The sequence below is a fragment of the Bos javanicus genome, chromosome 7, assembly GCF_032452875.1.
Source record: "Bos javanicus breed banteng chromosome 7, ARS-OSU_banteng_1.0, whole genome shotgun sequence".
In the NCBI taxonomy this organism is placed as follows: domain Eukaryota; kingdom Metazoa; phylum Chordata; class Mammalia; order Artiodactyla; family Bovidae; genus Bos; species Bos javanicus.
This window is the reverse complement of record NC_083874.1, coordinates 53,224,210-53,249,765: the sequence shown is the minus strand read 5'-3', so window position 1 is coordinate 53,249,765 and position 25,556 is coordinate 53,224,210. Positions and strand designations below refer to the sequence as shown.

The window sequence follows — 25,556 nt, the reverse complement described above, 5'->3', positions numbered from 1 at the left end:
GCATTTCTTAAGCCTTTACATGAGCCAGGCACCATTCTTGACTCTGTATGTGACCTCGCCAGATTCTAGTAACAACTCCGTGAAGTGGGGCTCTCATGGCCGCAGAATTGAGCTTGGTGGGTTTGGCCATTCGCCTACGGTCACACAGTTAAAAAGTGGCAGAGCCGAACTTATACTTAGGCTGTGCTCCTAGCTGGCGTGTCATCTACAGTTAGGGGGATCACTGGAGGTGTTCTGAGAGGCAGGTAGAGTTTGGTGACAGATGGACTTCAGGAAAAGATGATTCTTGAAGGCCCTAGAAAGTAGGCCAGGATTTGGAAACTCTGTCAAGATATGGCAAGACCCTGGATTGGACTGGAGACAGAATCTCAGCCTTGAGGACTCATGACCTTGGGACTGGGTGTTTAGGAACAAGACATGAACGCAGGCCCTGGGGGACAAGGTGGGCCACAGGCTTTCCTGCAAGAGGATGGTACCAACAAGAGAGAAAATGGTGCCTAACAACAGAGACGAGGACACAGCAAGGGTGCTGGGCCATGGCTCTTGACAAACCTCCAGCCTAAGGTCAGAGGTCATCTTGAGCTAAGCCGAAGGTCAAGACTAGGTGACTCCAGCCATGGAGAGAGAAGGAATGAGCAATAAAGAACTTAGCATCTGGGCACAGTGAAGTTTATAGTGATGCAAAAGGCTTGATTTGCTAATGTAATCTCTCTAAATTGAATGTTCAAAACATGACACAGAGATTTGTTTTATGCATAGTTGCTCAAGCCCACCTCTCTGACTTTACCTAAGGAATGCTGGTGATGGGAAGGTATGCCTACCTTGTACCAGAGCTGTGTAGATGTGGGGATTACTGATGGACAAGACTCACCCTTGCTGCTCCAGAACCTGTGGTCTGGCCCAGGCATTTTCAAACTTTAATGTGCATAAGCATCACATGGGAGCTTGTTTAAAACACCAGATTCAGAGAGAACAGATTTTTGGTTGCTAAAGGGAAGCTGAACACAGAAGAATTGATTTTTTTGGAACAGAGGTGTTGGAGAAGACTCTTGAGAGTCCTGTGGACTGCAAGGAGATCCAACCAGTCCATCCTAAGGGAAATAAGTCCTGAATATTCATTGGAAGGACTAATGTTGAAGCTGAAACTCCAATACTTTGGCCACCTGATGTGAAGAACTGACTCATTGGAAAAGACCCTGATGCTGGGAAAGATTGAGGGCAGGAGGAGAAGGGGACGACAGAGGATGAGATGGTTGGATGGCATCACTGACTCAATGGACATGAGTTTGAGTAAACTCTGGAAGTTGGTGATGGACAGGGAGGCCTGGTGTGCTGCAGTCCATGGGGTCGCAAAGAGTTGGACACGACTGAGCAACTGAACTGAACTGAAAGGGAAGGGGGAGGAGGAATGGAATGGGAGTTTGGGACTAGCAAATGCCAACTATTATATATAGAATGGATAAACAACAAGGTCCTACTATATCTATATATATAGCACAGGGAAGTATATTCAATGCCCTGTGATAAGCCATAATGGAAGAGAATACTTTAAAAATGTATATATACATGTAACTGAATCATTCTGCTGTACAGAAGAAATTAACACATGATAAAATCAACTATATTCAAAAAATAAGTTAATTAATAATAATAATAAAACATGTTGGACTTCTCTGGTGGGGCAGCAGATAAGAATTCACCTGCCAACGCAGGAAACGTGGGTTCGATCCCTGCCCCAGGGAGATGCCACAGGCTGTGGAGCACCCAAGCCCGTGAGCCACACTACTGAGTCTGTGCACGACAACCACTGAAGCTCATGCACCCAGAGCCTGTGATCTGCAACCAGAGGAGACACTCAGCGAGAAGCCTACACTCCACAAGGAGGAGTAGCCCTCGCTCCCGGTAACTAGAGAAAGCCCATGCAAGCAACAAAGACACGGAGCAGCCGAAAATTAATTAAAAAATGTCAAAACATCAGGTTCCTGGGAACTACCCACACAAGTACTGACGTAGCTGGGTTCACAAGGGCCCAGGATTCTGCATTTCCTGGGTAGGGCCCAGCTGGTTCTGATGCCTCCAGTCGACAGGTCACAGCTGAAGAAGCCCAGGGCTGCTTCAGTTGCTCTGGTTCCCTGTCTTCATTGCTTTTAATGAGAACAGAGTTGTGTGGCCTGAATCAGTGGCGATTAGCCTCTTTTTTGACTTGGCCTTCTTCCTGAACCACCGTTTTACTTAGGCTAAACCTACACTGTGGGAACAACAGTAGCAGCCCATCAGGTGCTGGGCACAGTGCTAAGCCCTTCACAACCATCCCATAAGTTAGGTACTATTGTTATCACATTTCACAAGCGAGGGTAAAGACCTCACTGCTGGTATGTGGCAGATCTCAGATAGGAACCCAGGCCCCACAGGTTTCCATAGCATAGCCATGGAGCTCCTCACAGATACGTGAGGGTAGTTTTGGCTCTTTGTCAGTTCAACCCTCTTTTCTCACCCTTCAGTGTCTTTCTCCTCTTCATATTCCTATCTTGTCCTCCCCCATCCTGAGACTCCCACATAATTTCTTCAGATGATGTATCCTTGTTGTTCCCTATTTTTATCTCATTCAATGAACCAAAAAGGGTGGGGGCAAAGGGTAGCTGGAAGGTAGTAGTTATGGGCTGAACTGTGTCCCCCCTCACACATGTAGGTGCAAGTCCTAACCCCCAGTATTTCAGAATGTGACCTTATTTGGAGACAGTGTCTTGACAGAGGTCATCAAGTTTAAATGAGGTCATTAGGGTGGATCCTAATCCAGTATGACTGGTCTCCTTTTAAAAAGGGGAAATTAAGCCATAGTGACACACACGGGGGAAAGGACATGACAAGACACAGGAGAAGACAGCCATCTGCGTGTCAAGAAGAAAGGCCTGGAGCACATCCTTTCCTCACAGCGCTCAGGAGGAACCAACCCTGTGAATACCTTGAATTTGGACTTCTGGCCTTCAGAACTGTGAGACAAGAAATTTCTGTTGTTTAAGCCTCCCAGTCTCTGTAACAGTCTTTTTCACTCTCCTCTTTTACCCTCATGAAGAGGCTTTAGTTCCTCTTGGCTTTCTGCCATTACAGTGGTTATCATCTGCATATCTGAGGTTGTTATATTTCTCCCAGCAATCTTGATTCCACCTTGTGATTCATGCAGCCCAGCATTTCACATGATGTACTCTGCACAGATGTTAAATAAGCAGGGTAACAATATACAGCCTTGTCGTATTCCTTTCCCAATTTGGAACCAGTCTATTGTTTCATGTCGGGTTCTAACTGCTGCTTCTTGACTTGCATACATGCTTCTCAGGAGACAGATAAAGTAGTCTGGTATTCCCATCTCTTTAAGAATTTTCCAGTGTGTTGTGATCCACACAGTCAAAGGCTTTAGCATAGTCAATGAAGCAGAAGTAGATGTTTTTCTGGAACTTCCTTGCTTTTTCCATGATCCAATGCATGTTGGCAATTTGATCTCTGGTTCCTCCGCCTCTTTGAAATCCAGCCTGTACATCTGGAGGTTCTTGGTTCACATCCTGCTGAAGCCTAGCTTGAAGGATTTCGAGCATAACCTTACTAGCATGTGAAATGAGCACAACTGTGCGGTAGTTTGAACATTCTTTGGCATTGCCCCTCTTTGGGATTGGAATGAATACTGACCTTTTTCAGTCCTATGGCCACTGCTGAGTTTTGCAAATTTGCTGACATACTGAGTGCAGCATTTTAGAGTCTAAATAGGGACCATTGTCTCCCACTGATGAGGTTAATTCAAGACCTTGGGAGCCAGGCCAGGCTCAGACTGGGGTTGACCAGGCAGCCAAGCCCGACCTTCTCTGGCATCACTTGAAGGACACACAGAGGTCTCATGAATGTAACCTCTCCTTTGCCTGCAGAATCTATCCTGAAGCTACAGGAACAGGTCAGCAGTCAGCAGGCTCATTCAGCAGGGCTGTGGAGAACAGTTGAGATTCAAGTCGTAAAGAGGCAAGAAGTGGGGGCAAGAAACCCAGGCAGAACCCTTGTGGCAAAGGGTGGAAGTGGGCAGACACGGGTATGACAATAGGCGGAGAATATAAAGAAGGAGTACAAAGGACTTAAAGCCAAAATGTGCCTTATTCAGGATTTCACATGAGAAGCAGAAAGATAGGTCTGCGGCAATGGGATTCCAGCTTGGAGTTTGTAGCCCTCTTAGGTGTCTTCCCTACCAGACACACACACACACCATTCCCATCATTCGGAAACTTCTCATCGACGCCAGCCACTGTTGACATAAACCATGAGTGAGTCCTGATGTCAAATTGAACACCATGCCTTTGCCATATGTCCTGACAGTCACAAAGGAATTCCCTTCCTTTTCCTTCCAGCAGAGGAGCTAGAGTTGGCTTAGCAAGGATGAGTCCCTGGGGCAAGTGGAGTCCACTGTGGAGAAGAGAGGAGACTTTCAGGAGGGTGACAGCAGCTGGGGGGTCTCACGGGGACAAGATCCTCCCACTCCTCTCATATCCCCCACAAGCTCTAGCCCCACTGGCCTCTCTTCCATGCCTCAGCCATTCCACACCCTTTCTTGACTCTGGGACTTTGCAATTGCTGTTCCATCTGCCTGGAGTACTTTCCCTGCTGTTCTTTACATAGGAGACCTCTTTGTCCTTCAGGCCTCATCTCTCTGGTCAACTCCTCAAAGTGGCTTTTTCTCCTGTTACTCCCTATTCTATCTCTATTTCCTTCATGGCACTGAGCCCAGTCTGTATCATCTTGTCAATTTTTTTTTTAAGTTTGCTTTGATTCATCCTTCCCCCTAGAAGATAAGCTTCAGGAGGGTAGGCCTTGTCTCTCTTTTTCCCTGCTGTATCCCCAGTGCCTAGAACAGAACTGACCCACATAGTAAGTGCTCAATAAATGAGCAACTGGTTCAATCCTAGGAGTGGAAAAGCCAAAACCAAGGGCAGCAGTGGGACCTCCCGGCCTCTGTCACTCCTCACAGCTCTAGAAAAGCAGTGCTGCCAAGTGTGCTTCGGGGCCTCAGACCCTGGCTTGGGTGAGCAGGCCCCTCACAGCCCCCAGAACCCCATGCTCTGCATCAGCTGCTCTGGCCTAGGGTGCATAATCTCGTCTCTTCAGAGAACTCACTTTGGAAGCCTAGAAAAATTCAGCCTGTTTGTGTTATTCATGCTCAGAGATGAATAACACCTTTTGGCTGATGGGCATCAAAGGCAAACAAGTGAGGTCAGGCACCCAGAAGGGTGACATTGATCCAGCACATTCCTGCCCTTGCACTCAGGGAGGAGTGGACAAAGCCACTCACCCCCACCTTGGCTACCAGGTCCATGGGGGTGGAAGCAGTGTCTGCACTGATTAATCAATGGGCACAAAGTGCTGCTTCAGTACCAATCGGGGACACAGAGAGCTGTTCGAAAACTAGGCTGTGCTTGTTCTTCCTCAGAATCTATGTGAGAATTTTGAAGTGGCAATTGGAGGAAAGCTGGGAATGACCACTGCAGAGTCACTCCCTGGAGTCTACACGGCAAGCTGCAGCCCCGGGAGAGCATGTCCCTGGTTCAGAGTTCAAGGCTGGCGTGGCCCTGGCTCCTTTGTCTTCAGTGCTAAGGTGGTGGTTAGGTTAAAGGAGCAAAATGTTCTTCCTTAAGCCTCTACTGGTTTTTCATGTTTGAAATGCTAATGGGGATGTTTCTGGGACAGAGATGCAAGTTAGCCTCAGGATCGTTTCCTCCCAAGGGTAAAATCCCCGCTTGGTTGGCCACACAGAATGAGCTGCCATTTTCCAGGGCTGGTGCTGGGATGTCTCCGCTGAAGACTCGGGAGGCAGTGTCCTAAGTTCATTGGAAAGGGAGCTGATGTGGTAGACCAAGAGCTCTCCTGATGCCTCCACTTCTGGCCCATCTCTCTCATCATCCTTTTCTTATTCCATAGTGACAGTCTGCAGGGCCTGAGGATAGGAGTATACCAGTTGGGGCAGGCAGGACTGCTTGGGTATGAATTCTGGTTCTGACACACAAGAGCTGTAAGGCCTTGGCCCAATTCTGTAACCTTTCCACTTCTGAAACAGAGACATGATAACAGCACACACACCCGAGGGTTGTTGATGGGACTCTGTGAATTTATACAGGTGAAGTCTGAGAAAGTGTGTTTTATTATCAGCATTAGCTGTTACTCCCTCACAGAGGTGATTTAAGATGTCAGTGAGACAAAAATGTTTCAGTACATAATGCAGAGCACACAGCATTTGATCAATAAAATATTAATTATTATTGCTACCAACACTTTGCAGTCTGGCTAAGGTTTGCAGGAAACCTGAGAATGTATTTGAACTAAAAAAATGATCTGGGAACATGAAGGTCACCTGCTATTCCCCCGTCAGTCTTCTTTGTTCCAAGGGACAATGATCACCCTGTGCTCTTTCAGCACTTAAAATTCACACGTCAGGAACCTAGAACTAGCCAAGAAAGCAATAGCTCCTTTGAAGAGTTTAAGCATGGAGCAGACAAGCCTCCTGTTCAGCAGTTTTAAGCTGTAGGAGTTTGCAACAAACAAAGAAGCTTCAACTTTAGCAAGGCTCCTTTAGCACCATTTCCCAAAAGGCTGTGGGATCCCCACCCCTCCAGGGTACATGTGGTTCCTTGGTGCTCGGGTGCTTTCAAACTTTTCCTCTATGTCCCCTGACCCTGGGCTTTGAGTTTAACACATTTGAATACTAAACGCAGAGTGAACAGCATGGCCTGCTGTAGGCTGTGAACTGCACAATTATCTTGCACCCAGGCTGCTCAATGCCCCATCTTGCCCTCCTGAGTGACTGTGGGTAAGAACCAGTCCTCTCTGTGCTTTGGTTTCCTTCTTTACAAGAGTTCATCTCTAGAAGGGGGAGCAGAAGTTATGAAGGGGCATGGAAAGCTCCAGCTATCTCCCTCTATAGTCGCTGATTTCCTTCATGGCCCTTCTGACCACCACAGAGCAGGGATTATGGAAAAACCCACTGGTGAACAGTGCTGTAGAGGTCTGCAAACACTCCCTTGCACTAGGTGACCATGAGCACATCACTTGGCTTCTGGAGCACCAGAGAGAGATGGATTACGGGAAGGGGTCCAGGCCACAGTCTGGAGGAGGGGATGCTGGCAGCCCCCACACTCAACCCAGCCCATTCTTGCACCACAGAGACCAGGCCCGGAGTATGGATTTTCAGCCCATGGCTCTCCTGGGTCGTCAGACCTCTCACTAAGGCCCAAAGATCGATGGTCTCCCATCAAGGAGGTGGACCCCTTCCTGACACACTCTGACCTTCCTCCACATGACTCCCTACCTCCCACTGCGGCCAGAGGATTTAATACACAGCTGGTTCAGGGTGGATCCAAAGGCACACAGTGCAAGTGGGGGAAAAGGGTTTCCAAGGCAACGTCCCAGTTGTTTCTAGCGACCCATTGACCTGACCCTCCCTGCCTTGCACATCCCCAGAACTGAGCCAAGACTGTGGAGGGTGGCTATACCTTGGGTTGTCTGGCCGGGGCCCTACTGTGGTGGGAGGTTCAGATTCCACGCTGGGAGGGGCCCAGGGGAAGGTCACGGGGAGAGTGAGCCAAAGCAGGCTTCATCACCTCCCTGTAACCTCCTGCTATTCCTTCTTCTTCTGACAGCATGGCAGTCAGATGTGGGGTGTGGAGGCCTCTGTTCTAGGAACTGTAGAGAATAGCTCTTTAAAAAAAAAAATGACTCTAAACACATGTCGCTCTGGGATGGAAGCACAGCCTGAAACAGTTCAAGTCTTTCATCCACTGTCGACTAAGAGGAAGACCTCTAGTAACACGGAGTACTACCTTCATCAGACTCTTGCAGTGTTTCCTTGGAGTCAGGGTCCCTTTCTCTTCCTGGCCAGCCCCACATCCTGCTGTGTTGGCCAGCTTCTGTTTCTCATTATCTTTCCCCCATCCTCTTTAAAGGTTTCTCACTCCACCCAGGGGTTTTATTTTTAAACTTGCACAGTAATGTTAGGGCTAAGCAGCACACGCTGCCCACATTCACGGGAAACTGGGCTGCCTGGAGAAGCATCCCACTTTTCAGAGACTCCCTCCCTCTCTCCCTTCCCTATACATCGGGTGCATTCTCCGTGAAGGGCCCTGCCTCAAGGATACGAGGATGAGACAGACATGGTCCCTACCCTTGAGGAGCTGACATTCTAATGCAGCAGGTGAATGGCAAATAATGTACACACCTACCCACACACCCACACACCCACACACCCACACACACACCAAGTAAGTCAACAAAAAGAACTAAGTAAAAACCATGCTAAGATCTACAAATAGAACAAACAAGGTCCTGAAACAAGAAATGCTGCTACAAATTAGGTAGAAAGGGAAAGTCTCTCCAAGGTGACACAGAAGCAAAGACCAGAAGGATTAAGGGGCTCCAGGCATGCCAAGAGGAGTGATGAAGACTATTCTTCGTGGAAGGAAGAACCTGAGATAAAGCCCCAAGGTGGACAAGAACTCGTGTGTTCTAGACTCCAACAGAGGCCAGGATACCTCAAGAAGAATAAACAGTGAAGGAATGGGTCAATATGAAGCTGGAGAGGTGTGCAAGAACCAGATCATGCACAACCTGGAGTCAAGCAGAGAGCTAGGGCTTTATTCTGAACGCACTGAAAATAACGGGGGGATTAGCATTAGAGGTGACATGCAATGATGGACATTTTAAGACCCTCACTTGATCCTGAGTGGAGATTTGACTCTAAGATGGGTGGAGGGAAGGCAGGGGTCCGAGTTAGGAGGTCTGGGAGTCATGCAGAAAGGAGATGGGGGAGGCTGAAATAGGGCCACAACCAGAAACAGGCTGGCTCCTCCAGGAATTAGCCCACTACTAGGCATCCTCTCTCCAAAGAGCTCATACAATAACAGAGCTGATAAGACAAAACAGAACACCAAGGCCCGAAGTCACAGGGTTGGTGAGAATAAGCAAGAGTTTAGCTATCATAAGGCCTATACCGAACCACATTTATGAGGTTTCCAAACACAATTAAGTAAGATCTTTGCCCAACATTGGCTCCCAAGATTTTCTGAAAGATGTAAAAATACTCTGGTTTTTCTTTAAACCATGGCAGCTCCTCTGTCCTTTATAGCTTTGCCTGAAAATGGCTTGGACTGAGTGATCTGACCACAGACAAAAGTCAAAGGTGACTTTATAAGCCTTGAAAGAAAGTGAAAGTGAAGTTGCTCAGTCGTGTCCGACTCTTTGTGACCCCATGGACTGTAGTCTACCAGGCTCCTCTGTCCATGGGATTTTTCCAGGCAAGAATACTGGAGTGGGTTGCCATTTCCTTCTCCAGGAGATCTTCCCAACCCAGGGATTGAACCCAGGTCTCCCGTATTGTAGGCAGACGCTGTACTGTTTGAGCCACCAGGGAAGTCCTAAGCCTTAATGACCTAAAAAGAGGGAGATGGGAGGGGGCTTTGGGTTGGGGGGGACACACGTATACCTGTGGCCAATTCAAGTTGATGTAAGGCAAAAACCATCACAATATCGTAAACTAATTATCCTCCAATTAAAAGAAAATTTCAAAAAAGACCTAAAAAGTGGTCCTTCTCTCCAAGAGCAATACAACTATGCTACACTCTTTGGAAGAAAAGAGATGGAAAACAGAAGAGCAACGCAGCCATTCTACACAGTAATAGTAATAACAGCTATCATTTGTTGTCTCCGTCAAAGCACTTACTTGTAACTTGGTTAATCCTCCAAAAGGCTGATGACGTAGGTACCACTCTCCATCCTTTTTACTGATGATGGAGCTGAGACTTAGAGGGAAGGGAAATGATGTCCGGAGGTAGAAGCGGCCGAATCAGGGACCAGAGGCTGCTCAATATCCATTGGCAGGACTCCTAACTGTCCCAGCGCTTGGTAGCTGTCTGCTTTGGTCACCATTATGCTTTCAATGCAGCACAGAAAATGAGCTGAAGGAGATCATCCAAAATGCCAGTGAACAAGGGTGTGAGTAACTTTAATTTCTGTTTTTCTTTTTTAACGTTTTGAGTCTAGTACATAGTGGATTCTCAAAAACTGTTTGTATGATGAAGCTGTTGAGTTAATGAGTATGCACTACTTAATAAATTATTCTTAGAAAATTAAGTAATATATTTCATTATAGGAAATGGAAGTAATACCAGAAAATACAATTTAAGAAAATAAAAGTTTACCCATCATCAAGAGATAATCAGTTAAAATACTGATAATTTCTCAGTTCTTTTCTTGTGTTATATATATGCCTGTGTTTGTGTGTCTCTCTTTGTGTTTGTGTGTCTCTATTTGTCTTTTTCTGTGTGTGTGTGAAACAAAAATGGGATCATACTGTCTTTATAGACTTTTAACTTACTTTTTCATTTAGCAACATAGTGGGTGTCCTCCACTCAAGACTGTTCTGAAACAGATTTCTTAATGGTGGCAGTGTACTCCTCTATAATCTAATGAGTCCTCTATTATTGGATATTCAGTTCATTGTCACTATTATCAATAATGCCATATTGAATATCCTTCTACAAAAACATTTAAGCATAGCTCTATTACTGTTAAGGAGGAAAGAGCAATATATATTGAAATAGAAAAAACATAAAGACCCCTATTTTTAGGGTTCTTTTGTGCAGGCCAACCACATTTCTTACATCTGTCCTTTGGAATCACTTAAAGATGGGGAGACGTCATCTGGAATGTGCCCCATTTCCCCAAGTCTGGTCATTATTCACCTCTCAAGTATGTTTTGGTGCTATTCTGCCACAGTGGAGATGGGTTAAGGAAAATCCCAGTTGTGGCCAGACAACTAGATTTAAATTCCAATTCCATGCCTACCCAGTTTTGCAACCTGTGTCATCATTCTGAGCCTCATTTTGTATGTGTAGACGGCACACACCTCAGAGGATATAATAAAACAGGTAATGCTCTTCAGGCACCAGACTAGCACAGGACAAATGCTCAGGAGAAAGCGATTCTTATTATTACAAAGGCAGGGGAAGGCTTTCCTTACGAGGTTAGTTCTTTGGGAAACTCCTTCCCAGCCAACACTGCAAGACCCATGGAAAAAGAATTTTAAAAGCACTCAACATACCCTCCGGCTTCACTGCCTTTTTACTCTTTGGATATGCATGTGCACACATGTGTGTATGAGTGTGAAAGCCTAAAGTAGTAAAAAACAACGTACTCGTTTTCCCTCCCTTGCCAAGAACCAGGTCTGCTGGATTAGAGATATTTAAATTCTGTTGTTCACAGCTGCATGAAGAATGTAGCTTTTCTTTCCATTTTGCCAGCTGTGTTTTGTAACTGTCTATCCTAAAATAAAAACAAAGCCAACCAAAAAAAGCAGGACTGTCTATATCAGTCCTAAATTGCTCTCAGTTTTATACAACAAAACAGAGAATATCTAACCCCTAAAACACAGTCTACAGAAAGAATCCATCCGACTCATACACTGTCTAACAAGGACACATGAGTGGCACATCGGAGGTGCTCGCTGAACCTTGTTGAATATGTTTATTGAATACATGTTTTCCTTACAAATAACAAGCTGTCACAAAACCATTATATTCATTTTATCTAAATACTGTCAGAGCCTATTCAGAGGGGCTGAAGATGACAGATGATTAAACGAACAGATGCTTTCTGAGTCTGTAAATTGAGTGTTGGGAAACTTTCTCCTCCTAATTCATGGCTCTCGAAATATGTTTATGATCCTCATGGAATTGTGTAGGGATTACTCTAAATCGCCATCAAGGGGAACATATGTGATAAAGCACTTCTGATGACCAGGCCAAGTTTTTCCATCTTTGTCTAAATATGGGAAATGTTCAGGAAAATCTTAAGTGTATCTGTAATAATGTATCCACAATATCAAAATGACTCTAGAGATCACAGATAGCACAGCTGGTTGTAAAGCAACCTAATGCTGGGCCAAGATTTTAGTTGCAGGGCCAAGCCCTGAAGTCAAACAGCTCCTAGGCCCTGTAATTTCCAAGTGGAACAGCCAGCGTCTACTGTCCTCAGACATTCGTTTCTCCCTTTGTTTTGCTGGCATTGGCTGAGTCCCTTCTGTGCATAAGAGATCAAGCCACAGGATGTTCAAAGACAAGATATGTCTTCTGCTCTCATGATGTCATAATCCAGTGAAGGGGAGAGACAAGCCAACAACTGGATGGAATCTTAGAAGGAACGAAAGAATTCCTTCTAGGCAAAGCACTGCACCATGGGTCCTCAAAGGAAGGACTCTTTTTACTGGAGATATTAGGGAAGGCTTTGCAGAGGAGGTGCAATGTGATGTAGGCCCTGAAGGGTAAGAAGAATTTTAGCTAGGAGAGACTGGAAGGGAAGGCCCTTCCAGGCTGAAGGAATAGCATGAACCAACTCATGAAGGCCTGGACGTGCAACAGCAAGGTGAGGCTTCCAGGAAAGATTAGGGGGGTCACAGAAACCCTTTGCCAAGGAGTTAGGGCCTTAATGTTTGGGAAGTGGGAAGCAATGGAAGGTTCTGATAATGGGAGGGTTGGTGAGTATGTATCTTCCTTTAGAAGGCTGGAAGGAGTGACTGGCACAGCAGTGCCACGAGACCAATCTCGAGGTTCTGGCTTCTGTTTTCCATCTGTTTAGCCTCTCAGCAGCTTTGAACGGTGTGGCCTAGAGCCAGTTTTCCCGCTGAATGCTGTGATCCTGTACCCTCTGGCCTCCAGTCCCCTGCGACTTCTCTGAGATCACTGGCTGCACTAAGGATCTCTTGAGATTGTGGGGTGTCCCCCAGGGTAGCTGCCTCTGTCCACCTCTCTTTTCAGGCTCTGGGTCCTTCTCCCTTGAAGATCCCCATCTCTCCCCACATCTCTGACCCTCCCGCATCTGCCTCCGACTCTGGCTTCTCCCCAGCGCCCCGTGTCCAAGGCCTGCCCAACACCCAGTTCTGAATGGATGGTGTCTCGCCCCTGGGAAGCAGCCCACTCTGTCAGGCACTTGGTACCTGCATCGCTGACCAGGCTTCTCCTGATTCTGTCCATTCTCCCGTCCATTCATCCATCTTCCCCACCATGTCCTATGCTATCTCTGATTATTCCTTTGCTGAGTTCCTGGCATTTGCCAAATCCTCTTCATGCTCCTCCTCAAGTGACTTTAGACCATCCCTTCCCTCTACTCTCATGGCTCAAGCTTCAGATCTTTTGTCTATTTTAATTCAACAGCTCTCTATGAAGCACCAAGGATTGTGCTGGGGGGTAGAGCTGTGTGAAGGAAGCATATGGCTCTTGTCCTAGACGACCTTGTAGTCAAGTAAAGAAGGTGAATATTAAGCAAGGACTAGAAGCCTAGTGAATTTTTAGAGATGGGAACACAGAGCAAGTATCCCTCAGCCTCAGTGCCCAGCTCCCCCCGCCCCCACCAAGATTTTCCCATAAAATGTTACCAGAAACATCTTTCTAATTCCCTTCTCAAAGATCTCCACTGACTGCCCACCACTTGCAGATAGAAGTCTACACTCTTCAGGTGGCACCACTTGGGGTCCTCTCTGGTGTGACTCCAAACTAGTGTGCACTGACCTGTAAATTAGTGTGCGTGCCCCGGCCCAGCAGCCCCAGTCACTCACGCTGGGACCAGACCGCCTCTGCCTGCCCACACTCAGGCCTCTGGTCAACTTTCCCTTACTCCCTGTCCACATGCATGAAGCTGTTTGTCCTTGTGTCTGACCTGCCACAGCTTCCACTAAATCCTCCTGGACCTCTTCTCCCTCCAGTGTAGGGCACCTTCATCAAAGCACTTACCAGTCTGCCTTCCTTATGATTTTCCTTCTCACCCTCCATCAAGGACAGGGAACTTATTTATTCTGAATAACTAACAAAATAACAGCTACAGAGATCAGATGTGCCAGGGGCTGTGCCAACTGAGGTTACTCGTTACCCAGTTGCACCCTCATAACAAACAATGTGGGGTGGGGGCTATCACAGGTCAAGTAACCTGATGCTCAGAGAGGTGAGCTGACCCTCCGGATTTAAGTCCAGGAAGCCAGACTTCAGAGCTTACACTTGGACTTCATCTCCACCTTTATTCCCTTGCAGTGTCTTGTCAAGTCCATGTGCCTAACAGTAGTATGCATGGGCCCTTACTAGGTGTAGTGAAGTCAAGTGAATGGAGACAGTGAAGCCCAGAGCAGTCTTCTCAAGGTCATACTGCAGCTCACAATCGCTGGGCAAAAGCACAATGCTGAGCAGCAGCATCTTCTCTTACGCATATTAACTAGGAAATGGAGGCCATTTTCAAAGCAAAGTAAACATTTCTGACTGACTCAGGAGCAAAGGGTTAGAAGGCGGCTTGTTGAATGCGGGAGCATTTACTCTGACTTGGCTTGGGTGGTGACGTGCTGCACTCACAGCCCTCTTTTGACCAGACATGCAAAGCAGAGAACTTCCCACTTACATACACCCGCTGCCTCTCTGCTGAGCTTAAGAGGAGGTATTCCACGAGGGGAACTCCCTCTCCCCGTCACTGGACAAGACCTGTCCGTTTCCGTAAGGAAAGGGTGTGGTGTGGAGCACCAGCCCTCCCCGTGGGCCTGCCCTGCTCAGCTCCAGACAGACCTGCCTTTGTGAGCAAGGTGGGATGTGGGGAGTAGGGGGAGGAGGCAGGAACTGCTTGGCATCCCACATCCTGGGAGCTGGGCCAGAGGGGAGAGCTGCAGCGGGAAGGCTGGGGAGGCAAAAGGGCCTCTTTCCCGGATGGCTGGACACGCAGCCGCCACCAGCCAGCTGGGCGCCTCCTCCATTCCTTTCTGGGATGAGCAAGGTCGGAGCTCGCCCCACAGAACCTTCAGGAAGGTTCTGAGCCCTGGGCTCCGAAGCCTGACAGCATTAGACACTGCGGCCTCTCAGAGCCCCCAGGACACACTGCAGTGGGCACGTCTGACAGGGGGAAGGCATCACTCCTGCCTTCTTGCTGTCTGTCCCTCCCGTGGCCTGGGAGGGACTCCGGAGAGGGTGCCTTGAGGCTCCTCATCTCGCTATCCTACAGACGCCTTTATACACCACCCTCAGCTTCATTCATATCCTGGCGTATACGCCACATGTCCTTCTCTAAACATATCAGAGGATGTATAGACAGGCAGGCAGATGAACAGGCTGATAAAGTAAACGTGGGGACTTGTGTCTAACGTGCCATGCTTTCTCAACTCAATGATGCCACGTGGCTGCTGCTGCATTTTGTGAAATCTGTCCCATCCCTTTCAGCACACGGCACTCTGTCCAGAAGATTTTTAAGGGAGCAGAAACCAGTTTTGAGAAGCCAAGACATTTGGGACACACTCCTTAAGACCACGAGAGTCATTCTGTTACAAACACAGTGAAGACTAGAGATTCCACAGCTTCCCCGAGGGGCAGGCCTACCATGCTCCTCCAGATCCAGCCCCCTGATAAAGAGCTTGAGGGGGAGCTAGTGGCTGTTTCATTGACAAAGTCTGAGATTTTAATCTGATGCCATTCCATACCTGAGAGGCTTGTGTTACCCTGGAATCCCCCAGCCAAGGTGCAGGCAAAAGTCTTTGAGTTTCCTGCCCCTAGGTTTGGTGCAAAGAGGCAGGCCAGTTATAAAAGGCAGCACAAGGCAGATTGCAAGGTAGGGGTAGGGTTGGGGTGGGGTGTCTTACCTCAAAAGAGAAGGGCTTTCCTGGGGAAAACTCATTAGTTCTATCTTCTGTGCTGGAAAATGATGAGAAAGATTAGGAGGGCTCAAGAAAGGGACTGGCCAAACCTATCTCCCCGTGAGGCTCTGTAGCCTCCCCCACAAGGAAAGGCTTGCTTGTGGCACTTGAAGAGGAAGGCTGTGCGATGCCCTCAGGACCATGGAGAGCTGTGAATGGGAAAGACCAAGTGGGGATCTGAAGACCCGGGGAGGCTCTGGGTGCGTGAGTTACAAACATTATAAATGTAAAGCATGATTGATTCTGATACATAAGACTCATTAGGCAGAGGTAAGAAGCTTTGAGAAAAATATGGTATTTACATTTAGGGTAGAGGATGCCAGCAAGGACAGAGGCAGACAGCTTTGTGAAGTGAGTCAGGGCACTTAAGAGGAGACAGGAAGATGAAGCCACAGAGAAGTCTTGATGGGGGAGGTCTCCGGTGATTAACTGCTTGACAAAACCCCAGCCAGGGTTTGGGGTGGTCTTTCCCAAGGAGGGAGCAAGCCAGTCCACTTCCCAAGAAAAACAATTCCTGAAGTAATGAGTCCAGAGTCCTGAGGGTAGTGCAGGGGAGTGCTGAGAAAGGAGTAGGGCAGGAAGTGCGAGAAGGGTTCCAGGTAGGGAGTGGGAGGTTGCAACCTCAGCCACCATCACAGGGCAGGAGGATGGATTTGGGTTCTGAGATCCCTCCCATTGAGAGTTTGAGATGAATGTTTGTGTCAGCTCTCAAGATACCTCAGGAATAGTAATACTTGTAACAAAGTGTAACTTTGCTACCTAAGGTAACATTGTTTATTTGTATCATCATCTAACATTTATCCAATGTGGTACCGTGCTAAGCACTTTATATAACTTTGTCTCCTCTTATCCTCATCTGATAACCCTATGAATGTAGGTAATATTTCTCCCTTGCAGAGCAGAGGAAACTGAGGTTCAGAGAGGCGATGTGCTTAGCTTGGGTCACACAGAGAGTAGTAGCCAAGATGAGACTTAGCTTCAGCAGGCCTAACTGCAGGGCCCAAGTTCCTGTCCCCCAGGTGCCATGCCATGCTTAGTTGCTCAGTCATGTCCAACTCTTGCAATCCCATCAGCTGTAACCTGCCAGGCTCCTTGTCCATGGGATTCTCCAGGCAAGAATACTGGAGTGGGTTGCCATTTCCTTCTCCAGATCTTCCCAACCCAGGAATCGAACCCATGTCTCCTGCATTGCAGGCAGATTCTTCACTGACTGAGCTACAAGGGAAGCCTAACTGTCCCCCAGGGAAAAGGCTCAATCAGTCCAGAGAGAAGAGGGGACCCCAAGATGTGGACAGAGCCCCAGGGAGAATGACACAAAACACCTCCACTGCCACTTACTGGCTGTCTACTTCCAGATCAAATCTGCTGCTGCTAAGTCGCTTCAGTCGTGTCCGACTCTGTGCAACCCCATAGACGGCAGCCCACCAGGCTCCGACGTCCCTGGGATTCTCCAGGCAAGAACACAGGAGTGGGTCGCCATTTCCTTCTCCAATGCATGAAAGTGAAAAGGGAAAGTGAAGTTGTTCAGTCGTGTCCGACTCTTTGTGACTCCATGGACTGCAGCCTACCAGGCTCCTCCGTCCATGGGATTTTCTAGGCAAGAGTACTGGAGTGGGGTGCCATTGCCTTCTCCCAGATCAAATCTAAGGCACCATAAACTGTGTTTTATGTCCCACTGAAATCAATGCTGTACATCCTAATATCAGAGATGTTAAAATACCAAAGGAAAACTGCATCTGAGGCTTGAGAAAAGGTTCTAAGTGCCATGATGCACTAAAAGCCTTGCCTTGGCTATTTTATCTCAAGCTAACAATAGCCCTTGATCACCCCCGCTGTTAGGGAGGGGGACACACCACTTAGAGCAGCAGAGCCTGTGCCATGGTCAGTGACACAGCATTATGGAGCCTCGGAGCCCAGAAGGGTGCTCAGCAACCTCCTGTGCCCACAACCCCTGTGCCTAACCACCAGACCACACTGCCTCTGAGGCAGATGGGCCATCTTTGCCATTTCTTCCTTCTGGTGGGCAGCCAACTAAGCAAACCAAAAACACAACAGAGTCACTTTTCAAGAGAAAAGAAAACTTTGCTTCATTGCTCTTCACAGGCTCATCTGTGCCTGGACTCACTCCAAATCTCAAGCTCCTCTGAACTCTGGGGATGCATCAGCCTCTGGTTGCCAGCCCAGGTGACCCATTCAGGAAGACCTTTCAGCTCTGCTCTTTCGTCTCTGAGTTCATAAGCCTCCTCAGTCCTGGGTCTCTCTCTGACCCACATCTCCTTTTTCCCAAACTCCAGCTGGTGATGTGTACCAGATTTTGCAGCATCATCCTTGACCCTGAACTTTATTCTTCCCACATCTTCCTTGCCTCCTCCCATCTTCCCAAGTGTCTTAACTCTTTGGCCTAACCCTGCCTTGTTCAAGAGCGTTATTCACATGTTAATCACTTCCTAGCCTTGTTTCATACCTCCTTTTCATTTAAGGCTTTCTAGAATCCCCGTGTGTCCAAATGAAAATACAGAGAAAAGAGACGTGGAATGAGATGGTTGTTATGTGTGGACAAAGCCAACTGGCCAAGGTTCCTTAATTTTTCTTGCCAAGACCTCCATCACCTGCCACAGGCTGTGCAGCTATAAGCTGGCCTCTTGGTTTCCCAGCCTGTGTCACTGTGTATCTGCTTGCCGGGTGTCCTGACCTCTCAGCTTTCCTTCCCACGATTTTCCAAAGTGAAGGAGACAGTCGCACTTTAATGAAATCTCTGCCATCTCTTTGAAACACTCTGGTTCCCTCCTCTCGTGGCCACTGAGTCACTCTTTCCCTGCACATCTCTTCTCAGAGCTTTCCTGACACAGGAGATGAAGGAGGGTACTTGGCACTTTCCACTTTCTGAATACTACTCCCCACTTCAGTGAGAAATTAAAATCACAAGGTGGACACACCTCCTAACTGGCAGAATCACTGTACTGAAAAATGCCCATTTTCTTTCTTTTTTTCTGATTAAGCTTCTTCTCACTCTGCCTCTATCCTTCAGAATCTCTCTTCTTTACTGTACGGCTGTCTCAACTCAGTCTAACTTCCCACAAAGCCCCCTTTAACATAATTTCCACTTTCCATCTATGTAAATTTTTACTGAAAAGTGTTTGATCAAAGCGTTAACCCTGCTCAGTACAGGTTTCCTTTGCTCGGAGTCCCTCAGAGTAAAGACCTGTCTGCTTTGTACATTTACTCCATCCGAGGGTCATGAGGACACAGTGGATATGTGCTGAGGGAATGAATGACCCGCAGCCAACGCTGGGCTTCTGCCTCCATTTAGGATATGAGCACCGTGAAGCATCTGTTCGTTTGACACACCTCTGTGGTACCCTACCATGTGCCAGACCCTATGTCAAGCATGCTGGGTATGAATAAAATAAGAGTCTCTGATCTCTTTTTTTTAAATTTTTAATTGGAAGATAATAGCTTTACAACATTGTGTTGGCTTCTGCCACACAAGAACATGAATCAACCATAAGTATATATTTGTCCTCTCCCTCTTGACCATCCCCCTACCCCATCCCACTCCTCCAGGTTGTCAGAGTATTAGGGTGAGCTCCCTGGGTTACACAGTAACTCCCCATTAGCTATCGATTTTATATATGGTAATGTATATGTTTCGATGCTACTCTCTCAATTTGTCCCACCCTCTCCTTCCCCTGCTGTGGTCACTGCTATCCTGAAGCTTCACTTTTTTTCCTTAATAAATGTTTATTACTTATCTGGCTGCACTAGGTCTTAACTGTGGCATACCGGATCTTCTTCCATCTTCGTTGCAGCTTGCAGAATCTTTAGCTGTAGCATGTGGGATCTTTAGATGTGGCATGAGGACTCTTGGTTGTGGTATGTGGGATCCATTCCCCAACCATGAATCCAACCTGGAACCGCTGAATGGAAGCGTGGAGTCTCAGCCACCGGGTCACCAGAGAAGTCCCTGAAGCTTCACTTCTAATGGAAAAGGATGGTTTGAAAATCATTAAATTGAAGTCTAGTCACCAAGTACTGGACTCTAATAAGTGTGCTGGAGGTCTTGAGTTCATGCTTGTCCCAGGAGGGCTAAGAAACTAGGAAAGGGAGAGTCAGTTAGAGAATGAGATGAAGACATTTTTTTTAACTGCTTTATTGAGATGTAATTTATATACCATACAATTCACCCATATAAAGCATACAATTCAATAGATTTTATTATATTGACAGAGTAGTGCAACTATTGCCACCATCTAATCTCAGGGCATTTGCATCATGCTAACACTTACACACTCACTAGACTATCGCTGCCCCATCCCTCCTCTCCCACGCCCTGGCAACCACAAATCTACTTCCTATTTCTATGAACTTGCCAATTCTGGACATTTTATATAAATTAATCATATGCTATATAGGTGTTTGTGACTAGCTTCTTTCACTATCATATTGTTTTCAAGATTCATCCATGTTGGATCAGTTCAGTTCAGTTCAGTTACTCAGTCGTGTTCGACTCTTTGCAACTCCATGAACCACGGCACGCCAGACCTCCCTGTCCATCACCAACTCCTGGAGTCCACCCAAACCCATGTCCATCGAGTCAGTGATGCCATCCAACCATCTCATCCTCTGTCGTCCCCTTCTCCTCCTGCCCTCAATCTTTCCCAGCATCAGGGTCTTTTCAAATGAGTCAGCTCTTCGCATCAGGTATCCAAAGTATTGGAGTTTCAGCTTTACTCTTGCCATCTCCTGCTTGACCACTTCCAATTTGCCTTGATTCATGGACCTAACATTCCAGGTTCATATGCAATATTGCTCTTTACAGCATCAAACCTTGCTTCTATCACCAGTCCCATCCACAACTGGGTGTTGTTTTTCCTTTGGCTCCATCCCTTCATTTTTTCAGTACTTCAATCCTTTTTATTGTCCAGTAATACTCCATTGTATGAATACACCACATTTTATTTATCCATTCATTCATGATTTGTTGGACATTTGGGCTATTTCCACTTTTTGGCTATTATAAACAAAGCTGCTCTGAACATTATTATATGTTTTTGTACAAACACATGTTTTCACTTATCTTAGGTATGTCCTTAGGAGTGGTTTTGTTGGGTCATATGGTAACCCTTGGACAACATTTGAGGAACTGTCCAATTGTTTTCCAATGTGGTTCACCAATTTTATATTTCCACCCACAATGTATAGGGGCTCCAATTTCCCCATATCCTTGTCGACACCTGTTATTATCTGTCTTTTGGTTACAGCTATCTTAGTAGATGTAAATGGCATCTCATTGTGGTTTTGGTCTGCAAAGCCCTGAAGGTTAGTGATCCTGAGTATCTCTCCATATGGAGATGAGAATATCTAAATTATGTTTGTGATACAGCAACTGACTTGAGTCCCAGAACAATGCATGCCTGTCGCAGGTGCTCAACAATGCCACTGAATGAACACAACTAAGAATGTAGCAAAGAAAAATGCCTTAAAGGACGCTGGCTCCATGAGCCACAGCAGGCCTGGAGGAGGAGTGGTTGGATGAGGGCGTATACTTTGCAAAAATGAAGCTATGTATTTTGATCCCTCTCACCCGATCCTGCTGCCTCTAAACCATGTTCCATTTGGAGCCTCCCTTCCCAGAGGCTGGGTCAGGAGGCCTGGCACCCAGAGCCAGGGAGGGAAATTGGAACGCGGAAAAAGAGGGCAGTCAACCCAACTGCCAAGATTTGTGAAACTGCTTAAGTTCCCTTTTAACACAGGGCAGGCCGGACCTGGCAGACAAACTACAGAGCTTCTGCCGCTGTGTAGGGGCTGCCCGCCCGCTGCTGGGGGTCAGCCTTGAGGACAATCTGCCTGTGCGTGTGCAGAGGCTGGAGGCAGCTGCGGCTCTGTGACATCCCAGTGAGTTGAGAGGAACCCTGGGCCTGCCACATAGGGAGGCCTGGAGAGTTGAGAGGGTGGACAGGCCTGAGCCCCTGGCAAGTGGATGCAGCCTGGACTCCAGACTTCCAGCTGTTCCTGGGTGATGAGGGCCAGAGGCCACTGTATGGTGACCTGTAGCAGGACCAGGGACAGGTCTCCTAGGCTGGGAGGCAGACACCCAGAGGGGCCATGGCCAGCAAGAGCCACTCAGCCAGGGAGTCACCCTGGGCCCCAGCTAAACCGAGTGGAACCAGGGCCTCAACTTGAGCTGTGAAGGCCGTGTCGGGAAGGCCATGTCGGGAAGGCCGTGTCGGGCAGTTCAAGAGCAGGCGGAGGGCTCCACACGGAGATCTCGGGCCCCAGAGGCCCTGAGTGAGGGTCTTGACATTTCCAGTAAGAGGCTGAGGGACATCCGCTCCCATTACAGCTAGATGATGCTTCAGACAGGGGCAGGTAGAGTGGCCAAAGACGGGGGGCTCTCTGGGCTGGGGCGTCACCCAAGAGGGCTGTTCAGATTCCTATTCTGGGTGAGACTGACGTTGCTGCTTTTCAGCCACCTAACACGTGAGGTCTTGGGAAGAAGCCCAGATGACAGATGAATGAAGACGCTCCAGTCACATTGTGTGATGAAACTGGTGACGTGCCACCTGGGGCCCTGGAGGGCTGATTCACTCAGCAGTGACCAGGCTGCATGGGCAGTGGGCACGGGACATGGTCGGAATCCAACCTCAGCCTGAGTGTGGCTGTGTGTGCAGTTGTTTCTGAGGGTCCACTGTAGGGTCTAGGAGTGTCTGGGCAACTCTCCTCTACAACCAGAAAATCAGTTCAAAGTGCACGTCCTTTGTCATGTTTGGCTCAGATCCTTTAGAAGCTTTTGGAGATGTGCGGAAGGGCCAGGCTGAGAAAACATCACCTCTCGAACAGTGGCTCCTCTGAGTTTTTGAGCCCTTCCTTTATTATAGGTGCTGTGCTAACACACATGTCATCGAATCCTCCCAGCGACACTGTGAAAGTGAGGACTACTGGTGCTTGTGTTTCATAAAGAAGCTGGGGGCTCGGTGAGGTCCCCCGGGATCTCTCATGTATGTATCGGCATCAGTGTTGGAAGCACAGTGATTTAGCTACAGAGGCTGAAGACTGGACCACTGGATACATGGTCTCTCACTTATCTATCTAAAAATTCCCCTTAAGATTTGAGGCAAGAGCTGTTTACTGAAGAAAAAATGTTAATGTTATTGTTTCATATTTGTAAAAAAAAAATTGCCCAAAAAAGTGACCAAAGTGGACTAGTGAACAAATTGGTAGAGAACCTGAGTGAGCACTCTTTAACAGTGACTCTTGTCCCAGCATAAATCACCTCCAGCAAACCCAAGACCTCAGCTTTGTTGGTCATGTAACTGTACCCCAAAGACACTACACCCAGCTCAGCTCAAAGCATGTGTGTTCCCATCCATCTGCCCATCCACCCACCCACCCACCTACCCATCCACCCATCCATCTACCCACCCACCCACCCACCTACCCATCCACCCACACACCTACCCACCCACCCACCTACCCATCCACCCACCCACCCACCCACTCACCTACCCATCCACCTACCCACCCACCCACCCATCCACCCACCCACCTACGCATCCACCTACCCACCCACCTACCCACCCACCCACCCACCTACCCATCCACCCACACACCCACCTACCCATCCACCCACCCATCCACCTACCCATCCATCCATTCACCTACCCAACCATTGATCTATCTACTTTTCCCTCTCTCCTCAGCATTTCATCCCACTTTTTCATCTCAGTCTAGTATGTATAAAGCACCAGAGGCCCAAATGAACAACAACGTTCCTCCCTGAGAGGATCACAGTTGGGGCAGAAGCACCCCCACAGCACAGCACCTACAGGTAGAGATGGTGGTTCAGTGTCCATGGAGTAGAGAACAGGTTTTTTAAAAAGGGAGTGAAGATAGGCGGGCATGAGAAGGAGGGGTTTTGCTGGTGAGCTACCCCCCATCTCTGCACCTCTCCTCCTTCAGAAGGTCTCAGCTTAAATGTCACCTCCTTGGGGAGTCTTGCCTGACTATTCTAAAGTTGAATTTACTCTTTATTCTCTGCCTTTGTTTCCTGATATTGAATTTTTCTTCCTCTGTCATTTAAGTCACGTGTGTGCGCGTGTGTGTGCAGTGTTCTCTGTGAAGTTCCAGGTAAAATGTGGTCCCATAAAGACAGGGAAAAGGAGTTAATTTTTTCACCCAAGTACCTCCAAGGCCTGACATACCATCGGTCCTCAGTTTGTTGCCCGAACAAATAAAGGCTAGAACTAGATCGTAAAGAGCCTTGAATGCCAAACTAAGAAGTTTGGGCTTTGGCCTGTGAGCAGTGAAGAATATGGAAGGGTATTTGAGCAAGGATGCTATGCAGGAGGCACAGGAGACCTGTGTTTGATCCCTGGATGGGGAAGATCCCCTGGAAGAGGGCATGACAACCCACTCCAGTAGTCTTGCTGGAGAATCCCCATGGACAGAGGAGCCTGGTGGGCCACAGTCCATAGGGTCGCAAAGAGTCGGATATGACTGAAGCGACTTAGCACACATGCATGCATACGTGAGGCATGATCAGATTTGTGGTTTGGAAGGACAAGGCTGGAGGTGTTGCAGGTGAGGTAAGAGGAATAAGCTACAGAGGGAAAAATTAGAAGCAATTGCCTCAGATTGGGGTCAAGATTTCACCATCCTGGCCCAAGACACTGATGGTCGGGAAGGAGAGGAATGAAGACGTAAGGCATACTTAGATCAAATCATTAGGAAATGCCTGTGGGAAGCGAGGGAAAGGGAATATGACCAAGGTTTATAGTTTGGGTTACTTTGTAACCACCGTACTGTCATTCATTAAGGCAGAGGCAATTTGGGATTTTGGAGACATGGGCGGAAGTTGACGCAGACAAGGGCATGCTGGGAGAGGAGGAGAGCAGGTACATGGTTGAGAGAAGACACGTGGGGCAGACCCCTGAGGGGTCTGAACATCCAAGGAGGGGCCAAAGGACAAAGCCATGAAAAGCTGCTAAAAAAAATCAAAAAGGAAAGAAAGAGGAAGACCTGAAAGCCAGAGCAATGGTTAAAACCAGAGAGAACAGAATGGTTTCGAATGGGACTGGAAAGTTCTACTGCCTGTGGAAGCAGAAGAACCCACAGGAGGGAGCAGTGGAGACCCTGGGTCGGGCTGCCCCTCAGTCTGATGGTGGGTGCAGCGGGTCAGATCTCCGGATGGTTAAAGAGAGGACAGTGCCGGGTCCAGGTTAACCTCCCAACTGGTAATGTCGAATCGATTGAGAGCAACTACAACCCAAGCACAGCTCCAGCAAACCGCACAGCCTCAGCTGCCTCTGGCTCACGGGCCACCAGTTTGCAGTCCCAGTTTTGGAGAACATCACGGGCGAGCTTTTCCAGAGGCAGTTTTGATGGAAGGACTCCAGAGGGCTGAGGGTGACTGAGAGGGGCTGGAGGCAATGACACTGGTGAGGGGAAGCTTGGCCATGGTGAAAGCTAAGAGTGAAGTGGGAGTAAGAGGGCCCCAGGGAGGGTGGGAACGAATCTTTAGGTGGAAGACATCGAGCGGATTTGGGGTTGAAGGGACAGGCTGAGAGCACAGCATTCTTGCTCTCTTTCCAGAAGGCTGTACAAGTGTTATTGTTTTTCCTTTAAATGAGAAGAATATGCCCAATATACTTTCACCAACTCCATTCCACAATCCAAGGTAATTGTTTTTTCAGGTTTCTGTCTATGTATCTATGGATACACATATAATTTTGAAAACCAGTTATGGGATAATTCCACACATACTGTTCTAGGGCTTTCTTTTCCCCATATGTCTAGCTCTCTTTTTATGGCTGCCTGGTATTTGCTT

The 25,556-nt window shown here is 47.8% G+C and overlaps 2 protein-coding genes and 1 long non-coding RNA gene across 16 annotated transcripts in view; 1 reads left to right on the top strand and 2 right to left on the bottom strand.

Moving 5' to 3' along the window:
• LOC133251414 (uncharacterized) overlaps window positions 1-12,098 on the bottom strand; it is a 61,308-nt gene extending 49,210 nt beyond the window's left edge. The window contains exon 1 of the long non-coding RNA XR_009737611.1: window positions 9,740-12,098. This is a non-coding gene — a long non-coding RNA (uncharacterized LOC133251414). The remainder of the gene's footprint in view (window positions 1-9,739) is intronic.
• The window catches only part of FGF1 (fibroblast growth factor 1), a 106,978-nt gene that overhangs the window by 12,985 nt on the left and 68,437 nt on the right, over window positions 1-25,556 (top strand). Inside the window, exon 1 of one of the 6 annotated variants that reach the window (XM_061423827.1) lies at window positions 12,349-12,438. The exons of the other annotated variants lie outside the window; for them this stretch is intronic. The gene's annotated coding sequence lies outside the window, so the exon portion shown is untranslated. Of the gene's footprint in view, window positions 1-12,348; window positions 12,439-25,556 lie in introns of those variants that run through there. 6 annotated transcript variants of the gene reach the window in all.
• LOC133251412 (uncharacterized) overlaps window positions 13,068-25,556 on the bottom strand; it is a 391,267-nt gene continuing 378,778 nt past the window's right edge. For 4 of the 9 annotated variants that reach the window (XR_009737610.1, XR_009737602.1, XR_009737608.1 and 1 more), the window contains exon 12: window positions 19,153-22,650. The gene's annotated coding sequence lies outside the window, so the exon portion shown is untranslated. Of the gene's footprint in view, window positions 15,729-19,152; window positions 22,651-25,556 lie in introns of those variants that run through there. The other 5 variants (XR_009737606.1, XR_009737604.1, XR_009737605.1 and 2 more) reach the window with 5 other exon arrangements.